Source organism: Triticum urartu, unplaced genomic scaffold, assembly GCF_003073215.2.
Source record: "Triticum urartu cultivar G1812 unplaced genomic scaffold, Tu2.1 TuUngrouped_contig_4796, whole genome shotgun sequence".
Classification (NCBI taxonomy): Eukaryota; Viridiplantae; Streptophyta; class Magnoliopsida; order Poales; family Poaceae; genus Triticum; species Triticum urartu.
In genome coordinates, this window is record NW_024115415.1 from 1858 (window position 1) to 23151 (window position 21294).

The window sequence follows — 21294 nt, forward strand, 5'->3', positions numbered from 1 at the left end:
TTATTATGCAAATGGAGTTGAATTTGTGACAATGCTTGATGGTCCTTTCTTTTCTCCTCATCAGTCCAGTCCTGAATTCTATTCTTTGAAAAACTATCCAGTGCATCATCATAATTGGATTGTGCCAACAATGCCTGCATCTTGACTTGTCAGAGGGTAAACCTTGTGTCACGATCCAGTAGCGGAAGATCGTACTTCATGGAGACCATGAGTCGATAAAATCAGTGCACAAAGTAGTACAAGTCAGAAGTAAAAAAATTCTAGACATAATTAATTTACGGCTCGAATAGAATAGGATGAACAACACCTGATATGGCTTCAGGTAGCTGTAGCAATTCAAGAAGAAAAGGTATATTGTAGCCTTCACGAGTTCACGCGACACGAATAGGAGTACTAGTAGATGAAATCATATTTGCACCTCGTAGTACTAGTTTTCTTCACGTGAGGAATCTCCGTGGAACGAGCGGACAAACGGAGCTTGATCTCCTCGTAACTTGTAGCCCTGGTGGATGTTGACTTTGGTTCACGCCTGGAACAGCAGCAACTGCGGCTAGCAGAATGATCTCCTCCAGATTGACGTGACAGCGCGGCGGAACACCACAAATTGATGAATCCCGGACCACTCCATCTCCTGTCGGTCTCCGGGACCTTTCGGGACGGCGGCGGCGTAGCAGACCTCAACTTCTCTCGAACTCGAATCTAATCTCGTATATACGAACTTGCCTCTCTATATCACTTGTTAGATAAAATAAGAATAAACGAGACACGAAAGACAGATTTTTAAGTGAAAACCCTTGCGGAAGAAAACTGCGGACATACGAAAGCGCAATCACTATAATAAAGGAGTATTACAAGCACGAGACGACATGTCGTCTTTACGTGTGACTACATGAGGTATATATGAGGGCAATACTCTGAGGAAGCATATTCGGTCATTGTATCTCAAACATTCAAGGGCACTGTTCTACTAGCTAAAGGATATTATGAAACAAATAATTGGGGGGGAGAGATGAGTCAATTGCTAGGATGAACTAGAAGATGTCCGGCCAATTGATGCGGAATCTTGCTAGAAGAAACGCGTAAAAAGTTGCTAGAAAAGTATCAAACTTGAAAAGAAAATATAATCTAAAAAATAAAATAAATATGAAGCCTATAAAGAAATTGAATTGCAGTTAAAAGAATGGCATATCTAACAGAAAAATTGAAGGGTGAACTATATAGATATGCTCCAATCGCCCAACAGATATTATCAATACAAACTCTAATGCAAAAAATTACTTAACATGCACGAATTTATGATGTGGCAGCATTGCATGCATAGAGTAATTCAATAAATAGCACTCCCTCCGTCCACAAATACTTGTCGGAGAAATGAATGCATCTAGACGCATTTCAGTTCTAGATACATTCATTTTTATCCATTTCTTCGACAAGTATTTCCAGACGGAGGGAGGAATATATGATTTAAATGTATAATTTGCTTATGTGGCATGGTTGCATGGCTAGGACAGATATGTGGTGGCTTGTAGCTATTTAGGAATAGAAGATGAGTATGAGGTGGGAAAGGAGATCCACGATTTTCTATTGGAAAAAATATACTTGGTAGTTCTTGATGATGTGTGGGAAACCGACACATGTGACCAAATAAATAAAAAGGTTAAAGCTTTTGTAGATGCAGCGAATGGTGGTAGAGTATTTATTATTAACCACGCAGAGGGAAGATGTTGCAAATCATGTCCACAAGCCAACCTATGTTCATCATTTGAAGAAGATAGATGAAGAGAAAAGTTGGGAACATTTTAGTAGCAAAGTTTACCATCATACAGAAGGTCCATCATATGTGATGTGGACGAGTTTGAAAAACTTGGGAGAAAGCTTACAAAAAAACAAAGAAATGTGATGGATTTACACTTGCACTTGCTGTTTTGAGGGGTCATCTAGAAAAAAAATTCTAAATACACAAACATGGTCTGATATATACTCTGATTGGCCATCAACCAAGAATGGACAGATGATGCAAGACATACTGGCTCACAGTTACAAGGACCTGCCAAATCATTATTTAAGAGCTTCTTTACTATATCTTGCTGCTTTTCCCGAAGATTCTGTAATATATGTGCCAGGTCTCATTGAATTATTGATAGAAGAAAGCTTCATTCCACATACACCAAAGCATATACTAGAAGAAACAACACATAATTATGTAACCGAATTGGCTTAAAGAAGCTTGGTACAAGTTGTTGGCAGAAGTACGACACATGGATGGATAGAGAGAATAATGATTCACAATATCTTACGTGACTGGTGGATAGAAGAACCAAGACATGATGGTTTTCTTGATGCTATCAATTAAACTGCAGGACAGGCTTCTCCTGGTGGTCTCTTCCTATTAATTGATTCTATTTTCTATTTTACTACATGCCCTTTATATGTGGATAGCTTCTTTCTAACATGTGGTGCACTCTAAAAATATTTGCAATACAAGCTGGTGCATCGTCATCATCTGATAACTTGATATATTATCGTTTTAGTATTCAAACTTTGAGTGGTCAGATTTTACCTGTGGCACCTAATATCATGTTTGCTTCCAATCTGGTCCACGTCAGGGATGTCATGGCTCAATGGATGTTAACCCATGACCAGTGTAGTGTGCTGCAAGGTGGGTCCTACTAGGTCCTCAGCGGCCATCGGGCAGGGCTAAAACAGGTCAGCACTAGATGCACCCTATAGATCAACGTTGTCCTCATGCGGTAGCCATGCATAAACACAAAATGGTTGCCCATGACGGCCAACGGCGCATGCACTGAGGACGGCGAGTTCTTCGTTGGTTGGAGTACAAGGACTTTTGCCGGCTTTATCGGAGGGTCTTGATTGGCCGAAGATGTGCACTTCTGCGCCTACTAGAACTACCACTCATGGTCATGGGCCAATCTACTTGTGCAGCTTTGTGGAAGCACATCTCAAGGATCCACTGTTGTCGGCACCACCGGATACGTAGATCATGGCATCTTTAGCTGTAATTACCATCGTGCTAATAATGATGGGGAATATCAGATAGTTCAAAGCCAAGACAGGCATACGCGTGGATGGAGATGGACAAAGACCGCCAGGGCGGAAGAAGAAGCGGGGAGAGACCCCGCAGCTGCCGCCTGGCATCAGATGGCCTCTTCCAGCAGTGACGAGGTGAATGGCACGACGGGGGTAGATATTTTTTTGATGGCAGTGGTGGCGCCTCCGAAGTCACTCGAGAGCAACCCGGGAGGCTATGGTTCAGGTTCAGATTGACAGAAGCACAGAAAGCCAAAATCAAGCACTTCTGTGGCTAGGTAGCGATGAAAAGCACAAGAAAAGCCTTCTCACAATAAGTGGCATCCCAACATCAGAAGAGATCATAACTAGAGTAGATTTGTTTTTCTACGATCAATTACGACAATCTTTTAAAAATACGTAACGTGTACTCAGCACAATGTTGATGCTTGTCCAACCGAGTAATTAACATGTAATGATACACATGACGAGAAATTGTAACAGAAACTTTAAGTTCACAACTAGTAGCTATTATGAATGTGTCAAGTTCTTTAAACTTTGGTGAGTTTGATGTTGGTCCTGCCTAGGTTCCGCCAAAGGCCCGTTAGGAGCTCAAACAACTCATCGGTATCGTCATCTTTGCTATGCTTGATTTCAATCACCTCCAAATTATCACACTTGAAAGACATAAGATTCTGGCTTTTGATAGCAACATTTCGCCACTTGGCCCTTGATGTCCTCCTCTTCGAGCGATCTGTGAACTTTAGGTAGTATAAAACCATATAAGAGGATGTCTAGAAAGGCAATTAAGTGATGAAATATTGCATTAAATGCAAATATGGTTGAAATACCTCACAGTTCTGCAGAGTAAGCGTTTCTAAGCTCGGCATGCTTTGGAGAAAGTGATCCAGTGTTTTAATATTTACGTTCGTTTTGAGATCGCATCGGTTGATTAATAAAGTTCTCACATTATTGAACTGTGGGAGTTTATCTGAAATCTGTAGTAGGTTTACCTGAAACAGAAAAATAATATACTACTATTAATACTCACAAACAGAACTTCCTAATGGGGTAATTTGAAATATCCAATGTCACATTATTTGTCTCATTTTTATCGAACGATGCAAACAAAAAGATTATATTAAGAAATAAATATACTTTAAATTTTGATGGATGTTTATGGTGATGTAATATCATTCAATAAAAGACAATAATAGATCGAGCAAATTACTACCCTTAACATGATAAGATTTTTTTCTGATTAAATAAGTATATGTATATATTTTTTGTAATGCAGCAGTACCTTGCTAGAACACAACATTAACGGAAAATTAACCTAGGTGTGAGATAAATCAAGGCAATATGTGAAGAAATGAAGCAACATATATAGAACTAGTTGAGCAACGACATGAACACAAATCAACTAGTGGAATGGCATGGTGGGCCGTGAAAAATAAATAGAATGAGAGACTTACCATCATGTTGAAACCAAACAATTCTAGATGCTGTATGTTAAATATCCTATATAAGTTGTCCAAAAAGCTAGCCTTTGTCTGGTACCATGATGTCACACATAGTGATGTCTTGACGAAGGAAGGTGATGCTAGTTGACAAAGAAGTATGCAAAAACGTTAGCCTTGGAGCAGCGACCACAATTCCATCAGAAAACCCGTGATGGCCTACACAGTCATCAATTGTGAGGTGTGTTAGGCTTCCGGACGCAATGTCGCCAATGCGATAGAAGCACTTAACGAGACTCAGATGCTCAAGAACAAGGTACCCGCCACGGAGCTGCTCTGCAAAGCTATCGTCCAATTGTACACCATGAAGGAGCAGCGTTGTTAGGCGATATGAACTGGATCCCAGATCGGGGAGGAACCATTTTCCCCAACCCCAACTTGAGTCCATGTGAATGTCGATCACCGTGGGGCTGCGCTGGACGCCCCTGCTGATCCATCTGGAGCACGCCTGCCTGTCATCATAGTTTACGTCCAGGACATGTATCCGGAGCCTGTCCAATGATGGGGCGCTGTGAAGCAGCAAGAGCTTGTCGCTGAACTCCTCGAACGGCCGCCACTCCTTGGCACATACCTTCATCCGTCCGTAATCAGTTACGCAGCACTTTCGGCTTCGACAGCGGGCTTGACGGCGGAACAATGTGAAGTCGATGTCGAGGCACGGTACGGAGCGCCAGATGTTCCTCCACCTCCGTGAGAGCACGCTTGATCGGACCGCCTGCCGGGACTCGAGGAAGGAGAGGATGCTCTGCAGGAGACAGTCGGGCATGTCGCTTAGCCGGTCATCTTGGGCGGCGCCGCGGATCCGCTTACTGTGTAGATCCATTGATTGATTTTCGAGAGGGTCTATGGCGGCATGAATCAGCTTGCTGGAGGGCTCCATCGATGGATCCATCTCTTCTCCGGCCGGGATCTCGTTGGATTTCTCGCAGCCTGCGGGCGAAGCCGTATGCCGACGATGTAAACCCTAGCTAGGGCTAGGGCGAAAGGAGAAGATGTACTGCGATTTGGACGCCATAATGTACGCTTCACCGATTCGTATGACAGCGATTTAGTTTAGGCCACCTAACCATCTGACACATGATTAGCCACGTGGAGTAATATTCTCAGCTCTTCAGTTTCGTTACGTTCCCCTTCAAAACGTAACTTTTTATCCTTGCAACGATCGATCTAACCGTCACAAAATCTCAAATGCCATGCTACGGAATGATGGGGAATGATTCAACCATGTCGGTCGTTAGAGCATCTACAGCCAGCTGGGCGCCACAAACTCCTCTCAAACGCCCGGGTGGACAGCCCGATAACTTACCAATCAAAAAAGAGTTGATCAAGACGGACACCTTAAACCGGCCTCAAACGCCAGCTGACCAGTACCCTTTTTATATATTTACCTACTAATAAACCAGCGATTGCTTCTGGTCGTACATCATGCTTTTTTGCAAAAAAGTCCCTCTATTTCTGAGAAATAAACCCGCAGTACTACTTAAAGTGTGGATAACGTTACGTTTGATTACAAAAAACACCCTGCCTCCATTGAACTGCCGTGCACCCCCCGCCGCTTGCCGCCGGCGTCGACGCCGCAGAAGCCAAGGCTGGGGATGCGTCGCGGCGGACGTCAGAGCCGCCCGAGCCCAGGAATGGGGCGAGGTATCGCGGCTGGCGTTGTAGAGCGCGGCGTACCGAGGCGTCGCAGCGGGCGTTGAAGGGAGGGGCGGACCGAGGCGTCGCAGCGGAGGATGATAAGGCGGCCTGCATGCTCTCTTGGGGCGAGGCGTCGCGGCACGCCGGCGGCACGCGAGGGCGGTGTTGGCTGCTGTGGAGCACGCTACGGAGGGGCGGCTTCAAGCTGTATTGGCTGAACTGGAGTGCGGGTGCTACCGCAACGGCGAACTGGTGGAGAGGCTCTGGCAGTAAGCCCAGCATGGCTAGGCGTCGCCAAGAGCCACGAGGTCGTCGCTGCCGGCCTCCACGCCAAACTAGACCAGCTGCAGCCCACCAGTGAAGTCGCGGTGGGACGCCTGTGTTCTGTCATTCTGCTGCTCCGTTGCCGGCGGCTATCCCTGTGCGGTACGTGCGAACCCACCATGGCGACCTGCCCCGTGTGCGCGCAGGGCCGGTCCTGAGATTTTGGGGGCACAGGGCGAAACTGAAATTTGGGGCCCTTGATATTAACATTATACTCCCTTCATTTCTATAAATAAGGTGCCCACGCATCCCAAAAACAACTTTAATCATAATTTAGACCAATCAAACATGGGTTATATGTGATAACAATTATACCTTTGAATTTGTATCGAAAAGAGGTTCTCAACGGTATAGTTTTTAAGTTACAAAAATATATATTATATTAATCTAATTTATGGTTAAAGTTAAATTTTGAGAAGCATGCGCCCCTTCATTGAAATGGAGGGAGTAACAATAACAATTGTCATAACAATACCAAAAGACATTTAAATGAATCTAACAGCAATATTTATATCAAATTGTTTATGCATATTATCTTGAAAAACATTCTTGGTACAAAGTCACTTATGATGCAAAATTACCTTAAAACCTTATTAGCTGACCGTGCATGTGCATCCGATGCGACCTGTATTCTCAGGGACACTTCCGTTAACATCTTCGTCCTACTCCCATTAGTTTGGCCATCCATAGCTATTTTCCTCAATTCATCAGATTTCGTCAAAGCCTCAGTGTTATTATTGAAAAAATTGTCCATGGCTCCCCTCTATGATTCTATCAACTCATCCAGAAGTCTTTCTAAAGAGGTGAAAAAAATAATTGCACAATAGCTACTTCCCCCGTTTCAAAATAGATGATCCAACTTTGTACTAAATCAGTGAGAATTAAATTACTTAATAGCAGTAGACACATAGAAAATGAATTACTGATTCATGGTATAGTATACCTACAAAATTTCCGGACGGCAAGACAACGAGTGGTCAACGCGATCGGTTGATCACCTGATTGGATCGAAGCAGGTCCAAGCGGAGCACTAGCGCAGCGATCAGATCAACGAAGGAGGCGCCGCGGCAGAGCACTAGAGCAGCGATCAGATCACAGAAGGAGGCGTCGAGGTAGAGCACTACAGTCTACAGCAGCGATCTACCGGCTGACCGTCTCAAGATCTTGTGCCTCCGCGTTGTACGCTGCTAGTTGCCGCTTTCGTCGCGTATAGTCGGCTGATCGATAGGCCTCGATGAAGGAAGATCTTTGTAGGCAAACGAGCGAAAAAAGATCAGAGCACGACCGCATATTGCTCCAGGGCTAGCGCCGGGCCTTTGACTACGCGATCAGCCGGCATCGTACGTACGTGCAGCAGAAAATTGGGCCCTGGCCTACCGGCCACATGCATGCCTGCATACGTGGAATGGGGCCCCGGGGCGGCCGCCCCCTCTGCCCCCCCTCAGGGCCGGCCCTGTGTGCGCGGCCACCAAGTACGCCTCATTCCCTGTCAAGCCATGCCGCCGACGGTGGACGCGCGAGACCGTGCCTAATTTGGATAGATTGCAGACCGTGTCCGGCGATCCCCTTGGCCACCGAGGAGACGAGTTGCGCCGCCGGTGAGCACCTCTCCCGATTCCTCTCTTCCCTCGCCCGCATCGGCCGTGCCAAGTAGGAACACGCCGCCCTGCCGCGCGTCGTTGGCCATGGATGCGGCCTAGAACTGCCGCCGCCGCCCTTGCCCTGCCATGCGCCAACGGCCATGGACCAGCCGCGCGAGTAGGAGCACGCCACGGCGCCGCGCATGGATGCGGCCGAGAACTGCTGCCGCCCCTGAACTGTAGCCGCGCCGCGCCGCACCTGCCGTGCCCCCCTGTCTGGGCGTGATGCTACTGCTGCCCGGTGTTGCCGCTGGGGCGTGCTGCTGGTCGCCTCACCGGTCCACCGGTGCCTCCCGATCGGGCGGCGTCCCGGGCTGACGGGGAGGCAGTGCGTGCGTCCGAGCTACTGCTCGCGAGGCGACCGCTGCTGGACCCGAGGGAGCCGCCGGCTGCGCGCGTCCGGGGGAGGCAAGTGCGGGAGATGCTCCTGCTCGACTGTCCGCCAACACCAAGCGAAGACCAAGTCCGGGGAGGCCGCAAGGGGGAGCACTGGAAGGACACACGACGCCGCTGCAAGGGTGAGCGGCGCCATTGTTGTGCTGGAGCTGCTGCGTCCTGTTCGAGAGCGAAAAGAGAGGGTGATGAGAGAGAGGAGACCGAGGGTAGAAGGAGAAGGAGAACCGCGGAGGAGCTGACTCACCGGCGACGTCCTGCTGCTCTACTGCTGCTACAGATCCCGGCGGGGGGTTGGGGGGCGACTGGGTCCACCGACTCTGCTTCGAGCTCCTTCGAACGCTCTCGTCGCTCGGGCGACTGAAAACGAGATGGAGATTCAGGCTTTTACTAAGGATAAAAATAGACCACGTTTAAGCACACCAGACAGTGTGTGCATGTGTCGCTAAGCACTGCTCGGGATGTCACACGAAGCCACCAGACTTCACACGCGTCGACCACGCTGACCAAACGAAGCACATAAAGGAGCAGGGGAGGATTATTAGAATCAGATCGGTGCCAGCAAGATACACGTCTGTCCATTCTGCTTTGGTTTGGCCGGCTGCACTCCACAACAAGGAGGAAGGAAAAATACCGGGTTTACATTCTGATGTGCATGCAATGATAATTGGTAGCGCCCTTGGATAACATTGAATATTGAATTACTTCCGGCCTAACAATAAATAACGGGCAAAGCAAATAACAAAATATGACTTGTGCGGAAACTAGAACCGAAATGTTGGTGCACATACAATTCTAAAAAAAATGAAGACGTGTCAAATTTTTTTCTGTCATTCCAACCACGGGCATGTTTACTACCATAGCAGTTTGATCAATTAACTCAAATACTACCTCCGTGTGGGATTAAAAGGCGTGTGAGCCAATTCTCTGAAACCAAGGCACGGTGTAGCTTTTAACATCTTTTTTATCCCATAGCAACGCACGGGCCATTTTTCTAGTCTAACCTAAATATAGAACAAATATGAGGTGGACCGGGAATGACCGGGCGCGTCCGCCACGTCAGACCAGGCCTACGCTGGCCCACCTGACCCATATATATCCGTCCCCAACCGCGTCATGGTGAACGTCGCCGGCTCCTCACAAGATGGATCCATCATCCATCTCACATCCAACGGCACCGTGAAGGTTCTGGACTCCGATCAGGAATAGTAGGGCATGGAAGACAGTGGCGCCTTGAATTCGATGAGACGGTGTGTGTTCCATGTCCTACTCTACCTAGACGGCGACCAGAGCAATAATTCGAGTGGCGCAGCCGGCCGCCGGACATGGCTACGGCGGAGTCCGATGAGCTCCGCTAGGTTTTATGTTGCATGTAATAGTATGGATTTGAAGTTTCTAATTAAGGTATCTGGTTGTGGAAGAGATTAATTCAGAACTAATCAGTCACTTTCTGCGGACGTCCCCAGGCGTGTCCAGTGGCGTAGCCAGGATTTTATGACAGGGTGGTCCAATTGACAAAAAGAAAATACACCACAAATTCAACTAACATACGCATATATAATACTTCAAGTGCACATATCAAGAAGATCTTTCAAAACATATTAAAATTCATGGTTAAATCACAAATTCGCGTAATAGAAGATATCACACCTTGTTTGTGACGATAACGCCTTCTCCTGACTATCAAAGTCTCAATTGTTGCATGTCAGATGAAAAAGGAGCAACAATCTTCTTCTGCATGTCCCCAAAAAAAGGATGCAGTGTCTAAGGTCCTCTTTATTTTGCATCAGTTCTACCAAAAAAATATTAACTGCTACTTGGAACAAATCCTAATAATCAATCTGTTCAATTTACCAATTATCATTTTAAAAAACTTAAATGCCTGCACTCTCAGCTAATCTGTTCAGAACTTAAGACCTTCCTAGCAAAATAAAATTACACTTTGCGCGTCTAGGGAGCAGCCGGCTGCTCCCTAGCGTTTCCTGGCGGCCCAGCCAAATAAGGTAATTTCCTGTCCCCCCCTAGTACATAAAAGGTAAGGCCCATAGCCCACCGGCCACCAGCCACCTGTTCCTTCGTCCCGACCCAACCAACCCCCCTCCACGCGATATCTATTGGTCCCCTCATCACGTGCTCTTCCTCCCCCGTACCTTGCACCCGCCGGTTGCTTCCAGCTCCATTACCTACCCCACCCAACCATCTTCTTCTCCCCCAAGTAAGGCACAGATTTCTTGCCCACGCTCCAACAAGATCCATTAGACCTTCAGATCCTTTGTAATGGCGGCAAGAAAACCTTGAGATGACCTGCACGGCTGTTTTGATTAGTTGCTTCTCCTCTTAAATCTTTTCTGATCTGAGAAGGGAAAAACAAGAGAAAAAGGGCAGGGCTGCAATTTTAGAGGTCAGATCTCTGACCTCCTTTCGCTTGATTTTGCTGTTTCTCATCAGTATTCGGAAAAGCCAAATTGTCTGCCACTACATATAAGTCCCTCTGTGTACAAGAACATATAAACACCTCTGTAAAAAAAGCCATCTAATCTGCTGTTCTTCAGGTTCTCTTAATCACTAGATGCTTCGTCTACTTGATGTAAACAAAACAAACAACTTTCATGCTATTTTGGGCAAATGCACAAGTGACAGGCAAGCAAGTCTTAGAACCTTGGAAATCCAAGTTATTCATCGTGAGAAAATGATGGTGTTGACATACATAATGCAATCTAACTACTACATTTGAGATGCTCTTAATCACTACATGCTTTTAGCCTGCAAAAAGGTTTGTATTAAAAAAGTGGCAACTTATATGCATTGTTCAGGCAACTGCAACACAATTGGCAGGCAAGTCATGTGTAAAAACTTGGTACTGTTGAACTAATAAGTTGTGCAGTTTTTGTTAGCAACTTATAAGTGGCAACTTATATGCATTGTTTAGGCAACTGCAACACAATAGGAAGGCAAGTCATGTGTAAAAACTTGGTACTGTTGAACTAATAAGGTGTGCAGTTTTGTTAGCATGTCTGTGGAACAGCCAAAGTGCATATCATAAAAAGCTAGGCATAAGCAAAAAAAGATGGTTTTAAGCAGATGGGTGTTGATTTCAAGAGAAAAACAATAATTGTATGAACAAAAACTTGAAAGTAACCTAAGATGCAAAAACTCCTAAATGTGGTTGCAGCATCACTACTTTAGTAACCTAAGTTGCTTATAAAATGTATGATGCTTTGATGTTTTAATTGTAGATCAGTTTTCTCACCTCCTTTGCTCAATGTGGTAGATTCCATGTAACTTGTTTATTGAATGTTCTTGGAGATATGATGTCTGTGGTGTACCTGCTTGTATGAACATAAAAAAAATGTGTATGAGAAAAAAAACAAAATTTGACTGTTGAAAACCTTCAGATTTGCTAGTTGCTACATTTTTAAAAGAAAACTTTATGTACTTGAACAAAAAAGCATAGCAATTTACATGAAAAGTTTTTGGCAAAAATGCAAAACAATTCATATAAAAAATGGTGGTGCTACATGAACAGGATGAAGAGTTACTTCATCTACTTGCACACAAAAAATATGGCAACTTCCATACTATCATGGGGCAAAATGCATGATAACAGACAAGCAAAAACTTATAAAAGACATTTGGACCTTACGAAGATATTTGATCATGAAAAAATAATGATGCTACATACATAAGTCAACTTACCTATAGAAGGTTCTGTGTGGAGCAGAAATGCTTCATTGCTGGATGTTAATCGGGAGGATGGGTGGAGCTCCAACCATTATTCTCCATTGGAAAATGGAATGTGCATCCTGGCATAATAAAAGATATGCAAGAACAAAAAATCTGGGACAAATCTGTGCTATGCTCCAGCATTATGAAGTAAGAAAAAAAGAGCAAAAACACACACAAAATTTAAAAACAGGTCCTAGTAGGAGGTAAATCTTGCCATAAGATACAGTAATAAAAGTGATACTAGTGAACATGACAGACCATGTCACTCAACTAAAGTAGTGATGCTGCTCCTATTCCTAGATTACTTTCAACTAAAGTAGAAGTATCCCATTGCATTCTTCATGATATTTGCTGATATTTGCATGATGAATACACTCTTTGAATAAGAAGTTGCCCAATGCAACCGATGACTTGTGCTTCATCTGTTTGCTTCAACCTGGTGATTTGATGTCTGCCAATGATTAAAAAAAGATTAGACAAAAATGTTGTAGCACAAAACTTTCATGCAAAAGATTATACAGTGCTTGTCCCCATTTTTAAAAAAGTATTAACTGCTTGCCTCTTCTCAGATATCTTTTCATGGTGTTAAAAAATGCAGGTTTGGAAATATGATTGACCTAAATGAAGTACCAGAGGAAAATATGCCAGAGTTTGCCTTTGTTCATGACATGAATATACTTGATCCTTTATATTGCACAGAACAGAGCATCCAACTTGGTGGAGCTGACAATGCTGAGTTTGTGGCTAAATCTCCCAACCCTGTCACTGCACACAATGCTTCGACACATGTGGTGCAAACTATGCCTACAGATATGGGTGCAACAGTCGAAGCAACTACACATCCAGCGGCAGCAACAGAGGCGGATGAACACACGCTTGTTGACACTAACACCGTAGGTGGAATAGGTGGGACTGTTGGAAACAGTTTGGCAGGCTTGGTTGGTGAGAACGATGACGAGGCATGGTCACAGTCCAAGGAACCTTACGTGGGGATGCGGTTTGACACTTTGGAAGGTGCAAAGGAGCACTACAATGCGTATGCTCTGCAGCTTGGGTTTTCCATCAAAATGAATACAACAAGGAGAACTGGTGACACTCGTATGTTGGTAAAGCAGCAATTTGTTTGCAACAAGTTTCGAAAACCTACAGAGGACGATGGAGGTGCAGAAAAGCCCCCTGTCCTAGACAAAATTATTGATCAGGCAAAACATGTTGACGAAGATGATGATATTGTCTTTCTTGATGATGAAAGTAAGTTAAAAAGAAAAGCAAGAAACGAAAGCGAGATAAAATAATTCAAACTGGTTGCAAGGCCAAGATGGTGGTGAAACTAGTAGATGGTCGTTGGGAGGTGGTGTACTATGTTGGTGAGCATAACCATAAGTTAGTAGACAAGCCATCTTTGAAGAAGTACTTGCGATCGCACCAAGGGATACCTCCAGAAGAAAGGGCATTCCTAACACATCTTGACAACTACAATTTAACAACAGGTGAAAAAATGATCACTAGCTTGCCTGTGTTTCTTGTCTAAGTTGCTGAACACCAATTTTATGCTTGCCTGCTGGTCTTTTTAAGCGTGGTATTTGGCTCGTGCCCTAAAACGTGTTAAGTGATTCAATTCTCTGCTCCTTTACTGTTTTTTGATGTTTCCTTTGTTACTGCTGGGGGTTGATTAGGTTAGTTTTGTTGAGCAATTTGCTTGACCATGAGTTTGGTAGTTGCTCGAAAACATGGTCCTAAACTAGATTAGTTTTGCTGAGCAAAGTTGGAGGTTTACTATTAGTACTTGCTCAAAGTGAAGGGCACAACTTGCCTATGCTTGTAAGCACTCATTTCCCCTTGACGCTAAAATGATATGTTAGTAGGAACTAATTAGTCTTGTTGTGCTAGTTGCTTGCCCAGGTGTTAGCAGTTGCTCAAAACATGTCCTCAACTTGCCTGCACTTGTTGCACACTTTTCATGTATTAGGTTGTGTGGAAAAAATACAAGTAAGACTTTCCCTGAACAATCAAAATGGTTTGTGTGTGCACATATATTAGTCTAGTTGTACTACTTGCTTGATCATAAGTTAGTACTTGCTCAAACCATGTCCTGGGCTTGCTTGCGCATTTTCACATGTTTTTGTGTGTCTGAATTGCTGCATATAAACTACTTCTCAGTGCCATGCATAAAAATCTGTTACTTTATGAAAATGATTTTTTATATACTACTTTTCAGGGCGTATGATGCATATTATGTCAGACTTCTATGGCACAGAGCTGATCGTCCCCTATGGTACTAAGCACATTACAAACCTGAAGACAATGTTAAACAAAGATGCCACCAAAGAAGGAGATATGATTGAGACAGTTGCCTACTTCAAAGATCAACAAAAAGATGATCCAGACTTCTTTTATAAGATAAAGTACGATGAGGAGGACAGGGTGGAGAACATTTTGAAATCAAGTTGGTTTCAACAAAAATTGAAATCAAGTTGTATATGTGTTTAATTTGAACACAATGCAGCGTATGTATGCTGTGAGAAAATGCCACCTGGACACGACGGAAACGCTACTGCTGATGGTAATATCCCCATCAGGATCCCCTTATAGTGCAAGTCTATCATGAACGGTTGCATCAAGTGAGGTTTCTTTCGGTCGTTCCTTGAAACGTTCCAGCAAAACAACACCTAGAAAGCACAAGCATAAGCATGATGTTCCGAAAAGAGATTACTGCACCATGCATGTGCCGGAAGATACTGAGCAAATTAAAGGCCAATATGCCTGCAAAAAAAACATTAAAGGCCAATATTCAGAAGGAGAAAATGCTACAACATCCATGCACTGATGCAGATGAGGTAAGATTTGCAATAGTATTTTTGTATAAAAGTATTTCTGGATCAGCAAAACTGTCCTCTTCTATGAATTCATATTTTTGATTCAAATCTTGTCCCCCTGGGAGCATAAATTCAGAGCGCAGTGATTCCCCTATGACGTATTTATAACGGTACACAAACCAAATCAACAAAGAAGTAGAGACTAGTGGTTCCAACATCTTCAGGCTGACGAGCAAATCCTGCACGCCATCGACCCTCGCGTCAGCAATCCAGGAATGCGAGATCAAGCGAGGAGAAGGGTTGCGCCAATTATTTGTGGGCCCAATCTGCGTCGCTGTCACTGTGTGTGTCACGAGACCATGAGGCCCACTACGAGAAGGCCATGGCACCCAACAGATGACACCTTGGGAAGCAAAAAAGTTCATAGGACAAGCAACTGCCAGGGCTGGATGCAGATGGGATCGAATGATGCTAAAACTGCGACTCAAGCAAAGGTGTGGAGGAGCTTCTTTGCTTTCCATGCATCTTACTAATACCTTGCCTTCATGTCACAGCAAAGGTAAAGAACCTCTAGCCCTCCCCGGAAGCACACCATATTCTTTCCCTTATTTACATCATCATGTATACATGAACTGAGCTGAATCTGCTCTGCTATATATACAACCAAGCTCAAAGCAACAAGAAATACAATACCAGACGCCATCAAATCGTTCCTGGCCAGCAACACCTGCTTAATTTCTTCCACCCACTCATCTATTTTCAAGCATTCCATCTCTGAGGGCAAAGAGCCTGGAGAAACTAATGGCCGAGTCGGCCATTGGCTCCGTGCTTGGCAACGTGAGCACCCTTGCGGTCCAGGAGACCACATTCCTATGCGGCGTCATCCTTGAAGTGGGATTCTTGAAGGATGAGCTGAGGCGGCTAAAGAGCTACCTTAAATCCGCCGACGCCAAAAGGAGATCAGGAGATGAGCTTGTGGGTACCTGGGTCAGCCAGATCAGGGATGCGGCATATGAGGCCGAGAATGCCATTGAAGCGGCCGACTACATGGAGAAGAGAAACAGGCTCAAGAAGGGCTTCATGGGTGCCATCTCGAGGTATGCTCGCTTGCCAAGTGACCTGATTACCCTTCACACAATTGGTGCTGAAATACAGCGTGTAAGAAGGAAGATCAGTGAGATATTTGATAGTGCAAACCGTTTGAAAATCAATTTGGATACTAGTGATGTAGAAAAGGTTCATATTGAGGATGAATGTCCACAAGATTATGGTACTATGCACCAAAACTTTGAAGATATTGACCTTGTTGTTTTGGGGATGAGTACAAAGAAATAGTTGGCAAGTTAGTTGACAAAAAAGAGAACATAACTCTTAGTGTTGTCTCCATAGTTGCCATGGGTGGGGCGGGAAAAACAACACTCGCTAGAAAAGTATACACTTCATCTACTGTCAAACAACACTTTGAGGCAGCTTCTTGGGTCACTGTATCTCAAAAATTCAAGGGCATTGATTTACTAAAGGATATTATGAAACAAATAATGGGGGGTGGAGATGAGTCAGTTGCTAAGATGAATGAGTATGAGGTGGGAAAGGAGATCCATGATTTTCTATTGCAAAAAAGATACTTGTTAGTTCTTGATGATGTGTGGGAAACCGACACATGGGACCAGATAAATAAAAGGGTTAAAGCTTTTCCAGATGCATCTAATGGTAGTAGAGTACTATTAACCACCCGGAAGGGAGATGCTGCAAATCATGTCCAAATGCCAACCTATGTTCATCATTTGAGGAAGTTAGATGAAGAGAATAGTTGGGAACTATTTAGTTGCAAAGCTTTACCATCATATAAAAGGCCTGCCATACGTGATGTGGACGAGTTTGAAAAACTTGGGAGAAAGCTTGCAAAGAAATGTGATGGATTGCCACTTGCACTTGCAGTTTTGGGGGGTTACCTATCGAAAAATCTAAATGCAGAAACATGGTCCAATATACTCTCGGATTGGCCATCAACCAAGAACGGACAGATGATGCGAGACCTATTGGCTCGCAGTTACGAGGACCTGCCAAATCATTATTTAAGAGCTTGTTTTCTCTATCTCGCTGCTTATCCCGAGGACTACATAATATCTGTGTCGTGTCTGATTGAATTATGGATAGCAGAAAGCTTGGTTCCACATACACCAAAGCATATACTAGAAGAAACAGCACGGAATTATGTAACCGAGTTGGCTCAGAGAAGCTTGGTGCAGGTCGTTGACAGAAGTAGGGCACATGGATGGATAGAGAGAATAAGAATTCATGATATCTTACACGACTGGTGCATAGAAGAGGCAAGACAAGATGGTTTTCTTGATACCATCGACAACAAAACTACAGGTCAGGTTTCGTCTCCTGGTCTTTTCGTATTAATTGATCCCTTTATCTATTTTGTTATATGTACTTATATGTGGCTAGCTTCTTTCTGACATATGGTGCACTCTAAAAAAAATTGCAGGACAAGCTGGTGCATCATCATCATCATCTGATAACTTGATGTCTTATCGTTTTTATTTTCAAACTTTGAGTGATCATATTTTACATGTGATGCCTAATGTCCGAAGTCTTCTTGACTTTGGACTCTCATCAGCGTCCCTTCCCAAGCTGAGATTCCTGAGAGTTCTTTGCATTGAAAACTCAATACTAAAAGATATCTCCAGTGTAATTGGTGGGTGCATTCACCTAAGATTGCTCAGGATGAGAAGATGTGGGCGTATGAGGCTCCCTTCTTCAATTGGAAAACTCCTTTACTTGCAGACTATAGATCTAGACGGGAACTCACAAGTAACAAAATCCCTCTGGGATATCCCTAGTCTAAGGCATGTTTACCTTGGAGATGGGTTTTCTCTACCAAGCAGTGTGCGGCAACATCGGAAAGAGCTCCAAACCTGTGTGTTAGATTTTACTGCTGGCACTTTTTTCCGCTGTCATGACATGGTGATTTTCTTGGGCCAGATGAATCAACTAACAACCTTCTCGTTGTCGATGCACCCCAATATACCAGCGGAGGTGCTCAACATATTTGCAAACATGCCTCACCTGGTTGATATTAGTCTCAGCCAATTTGATGTGCTCGACAAGCTGCCTACTGAGTTCCCACAAAGCTTACGCTGTCTTGTTCTATATGCTACTAGATGACTCGTTGCGCCAATGGCGCAAAGGGCGAGAGGGAGACAACTATTGTGAGAATATTCAGACACTCAAGTCTTTACTACTGGTACATAGATGCTTAGTTACAATGTGGTACACGTAGGAAGTAGATAGGAAGGGATACATTATTAGCTTATGAAAACCAAACGTGGCCAACACTGCCGCATCCTCTGCTTGGAAGCCGCCTTTTTTCACCGGATCTAACATAGATACATGATCACAAAAGGAAGCAAGACCATCATATAAAATGGTCTACTTACTCGTTCAGGTTAGTGATCAGGTGGCTGGAACCGCAAAGTATAATAGCGCTTGACGGACAATAAAAATAGGTGTTGCTCCTCGTCTCCTCCTGAGTTTGGATCGAGGCCTCGCTCCTCTCTTCTATTGAATGACAGCTTGAAGGAAAGGACACACAAAAGTGCAGTCCTATACATTGATTAACCTGACAGAAAACAGAGACAAATGTAGATATGGTTATCTATTATGCCGCTGATAAAAAAAGTAAAACACTAAACAGAGACAAATAGAAGAATAGTGAGGACTGGAGTAACCTCTACATAATAATTCAGATTGCATTACTGAACATATGAATGACAGAGAGGCCCAAAGAAATTGGCTTTATCAGGTATATGAATGACATTACAGAGAGAATTACCAAATTATCAGGTTATCAGGTAAGTGACAAGATAGAAAGAAGAAGGTGCTCCATGCTTGTTGGTTGAAACTCCATCAACTACCAGTGCATACACTACATAGGTTAATAATAAGCTAATCCTTGAATTCCTCTCTCGTTATATTATCACTGGACACATACTTTTTTGTGTGGCTAGTGGATGCTGGAATTTTGCTACTGCGACGCTGAAAATCTTGTTTTGTTTTTACTGAAGGACTTTATTATGGTTTGAAATGTAGTAGTATAGTACTTCGCTAGTGAGCATCCTCCCCTCTTCCTCTCATGAGAAAAAAGAGAAGAAATGGGTAGGTGTCTCAACTGGACATCTGAAGAGGATCTGGCCACCACGCTTAAATCAAACAGAGTGGAAGCGAAAACAAAACAAAAAACCTTAATCGGCCTAGAACCAGACAGACTTAACACAGAGGTTAGAGAGGTGAAAGGGACCTTGATGAGCACAAGAGCGGTTTTGGGTGTCAGCCACCCGGTAAAGCAGTCAAAGTTGTAACAAAAGATAGAAGTGAATAGTAAAAATTGAGGGTGAAAAACGATCGAAGAAGCTAATCGAACGGCCAGTGATCGTGCGCGCGCGAAGGTCCCCAGCACGGCGGGTTGCCCACCAGCGTTTATATGTTCTATGAAACTCATGGATCTCCGTAACTACAGGTTTAGGAATAACAAATCAATGAAGAAGCTTATTGTATAAGCCTACTAAATTTGCCAACAGTATGTAACCAAAAGTAGTTATCTGCACAAAACAGGGCTGCATTCTTTCTCCGGGTCTAGTTTTCACAAATAAGTTCCTACTGGATACAGCTACTAACTGAAGTACAATCAAGCATGTATGTGCTCTGACTATCACAATTTCCAGTAAACTAAGTAACTAACTATTGAGCAAAATGTATAGTGCTCCACGTTAGGTAGGGAGACGAACACAAGTAGCAGGGTATATGCACCTTGAACATGTTGAAGTTTTGCTTTGGTCTCCCCCTCAAGGCCAGCCAAATAAACCTCTGTGCCTCCTCCATGCCAATATGAACCGGCCCTATAAGGCAGAGATTTTCGTAAACTGGAAGAATGAAGAAGAATGAACATCATTAAATTGTCTTCAGGAGTAAAAGCATATATATATATATATATATATATAAACTGAGCTGATCTGCAGGCCCTATAAGAACTAACGGGAATGACACGAGAACAGTATGGTACAGAAATAGAAGACCTGGGCAAGAAGTAATGGAAAAATACGAACCTATATTATACATACTATTACAGTTCGATATGAAGATTCTCAAGAGAAATGTGTAAACTAAGCCAATTAAAAAATGACTGCATACACATATACAGATTTTCAGGAGAAATGTGTAAACTAAAACACCTAACAAATATTTGAATCATGTATACGCAAAGCACATTGCTAGCACGACCCACCATGCAAACGATCATCATAAATACTTGTGAATCTGTTTCAGACCATACCAACAGAACTGGATAGCAAGATGATCAGGGTAAACAAATTACCTACGGAACCATGTATGCTTCTGCAGCTAATCAGACATCTCTCTAAAATAGATCAGTGAAGATAATTTGCTCATAGAATCATGTATGCTTATGCAACTAACCCCTTTAGTAAGGAGAGATGACCTGACGTGTCCATTTGAGAAGATCAAGTTCAGAGAAACAATAATGTTCATTTGGGATTGGGCATAATAATCGCTTCAACTTTGAAATTCAAAACCAAGGTACCGATTAACATCCTACACACACACATGCGCGCACGCGCACACGCACGCACACATGATTGAATAAAGCGCCATGAGAAGATTGGTAAATGAGCCAATTGATTGTAACAGATAAATAGATAACTAAATTGCATGGCTTTGTAAACAAATAAGGATGATATAGACTAATCGCCACACAAGAAAGCTGCAATTTTAGATGCCCTAAGTCGAGGGCTTGTTCATGGAACAAATGAGTAGGTGAGAAGCGTGTGAATCTGACCATCCAGATGCATGTGCTTCCTGAGACCTACCTCCTAAATACAACACAAAAATTCATCAGAAAATTCGCAAACTCTGCGGTAGCAAAAAATGCAGCAAGCTGAGGAGAAAGAAAACAAAGCTCAAAACTTGGTGCGGGAAATCTCATGGTGCTGATGATGACGGCTGCGCGTTCCTCTGATCCATGCCCTACAAACACAGAATCAGCACAGATCTGCCGGGGCAAGTCAGACGAGGGAAGCAGGTAATGGTGGAGGTGGCTTACCGTTGCGGTGAAGACCGAGGAGGAAGGCGAGGGGGAGAAGGACAGAGCAAATGACCAGCGCCGCGACGGCGGGCGCCATGGCCGTG

The 21294-nt window shown here is 43.8% G+C and overlaps 1 long non-coding RNA gene and 1 pseudogene across 1 annotated transcript; one reads left to right on the plus strand and one right to left on the minus strand.

The window, feature by feature from the left end:
- Positions 1 to 15784: 15784 nt before the first annotated feature.
- On the plus strand, positions 15785 to 18474 carry LOC125528325 (annotated as a pseudogene).
- On the minus strand, positions 18285 to 21266 carry LOC125528326. The gene is made up of 3 exons (XR_007292370.1): positions 21209 to 21266; positions 19900 to 21132; positions 18285 to 18712 (listed from the first exon to the last, which is right to left on the minus strand). It is a non-coding gene; the product is annotated as an uncharacterized LOC125528326 (long non-coding RNA).
- Between the last annotated feature and the right edge of the window lie 28 nt (positions 21267 to 21294).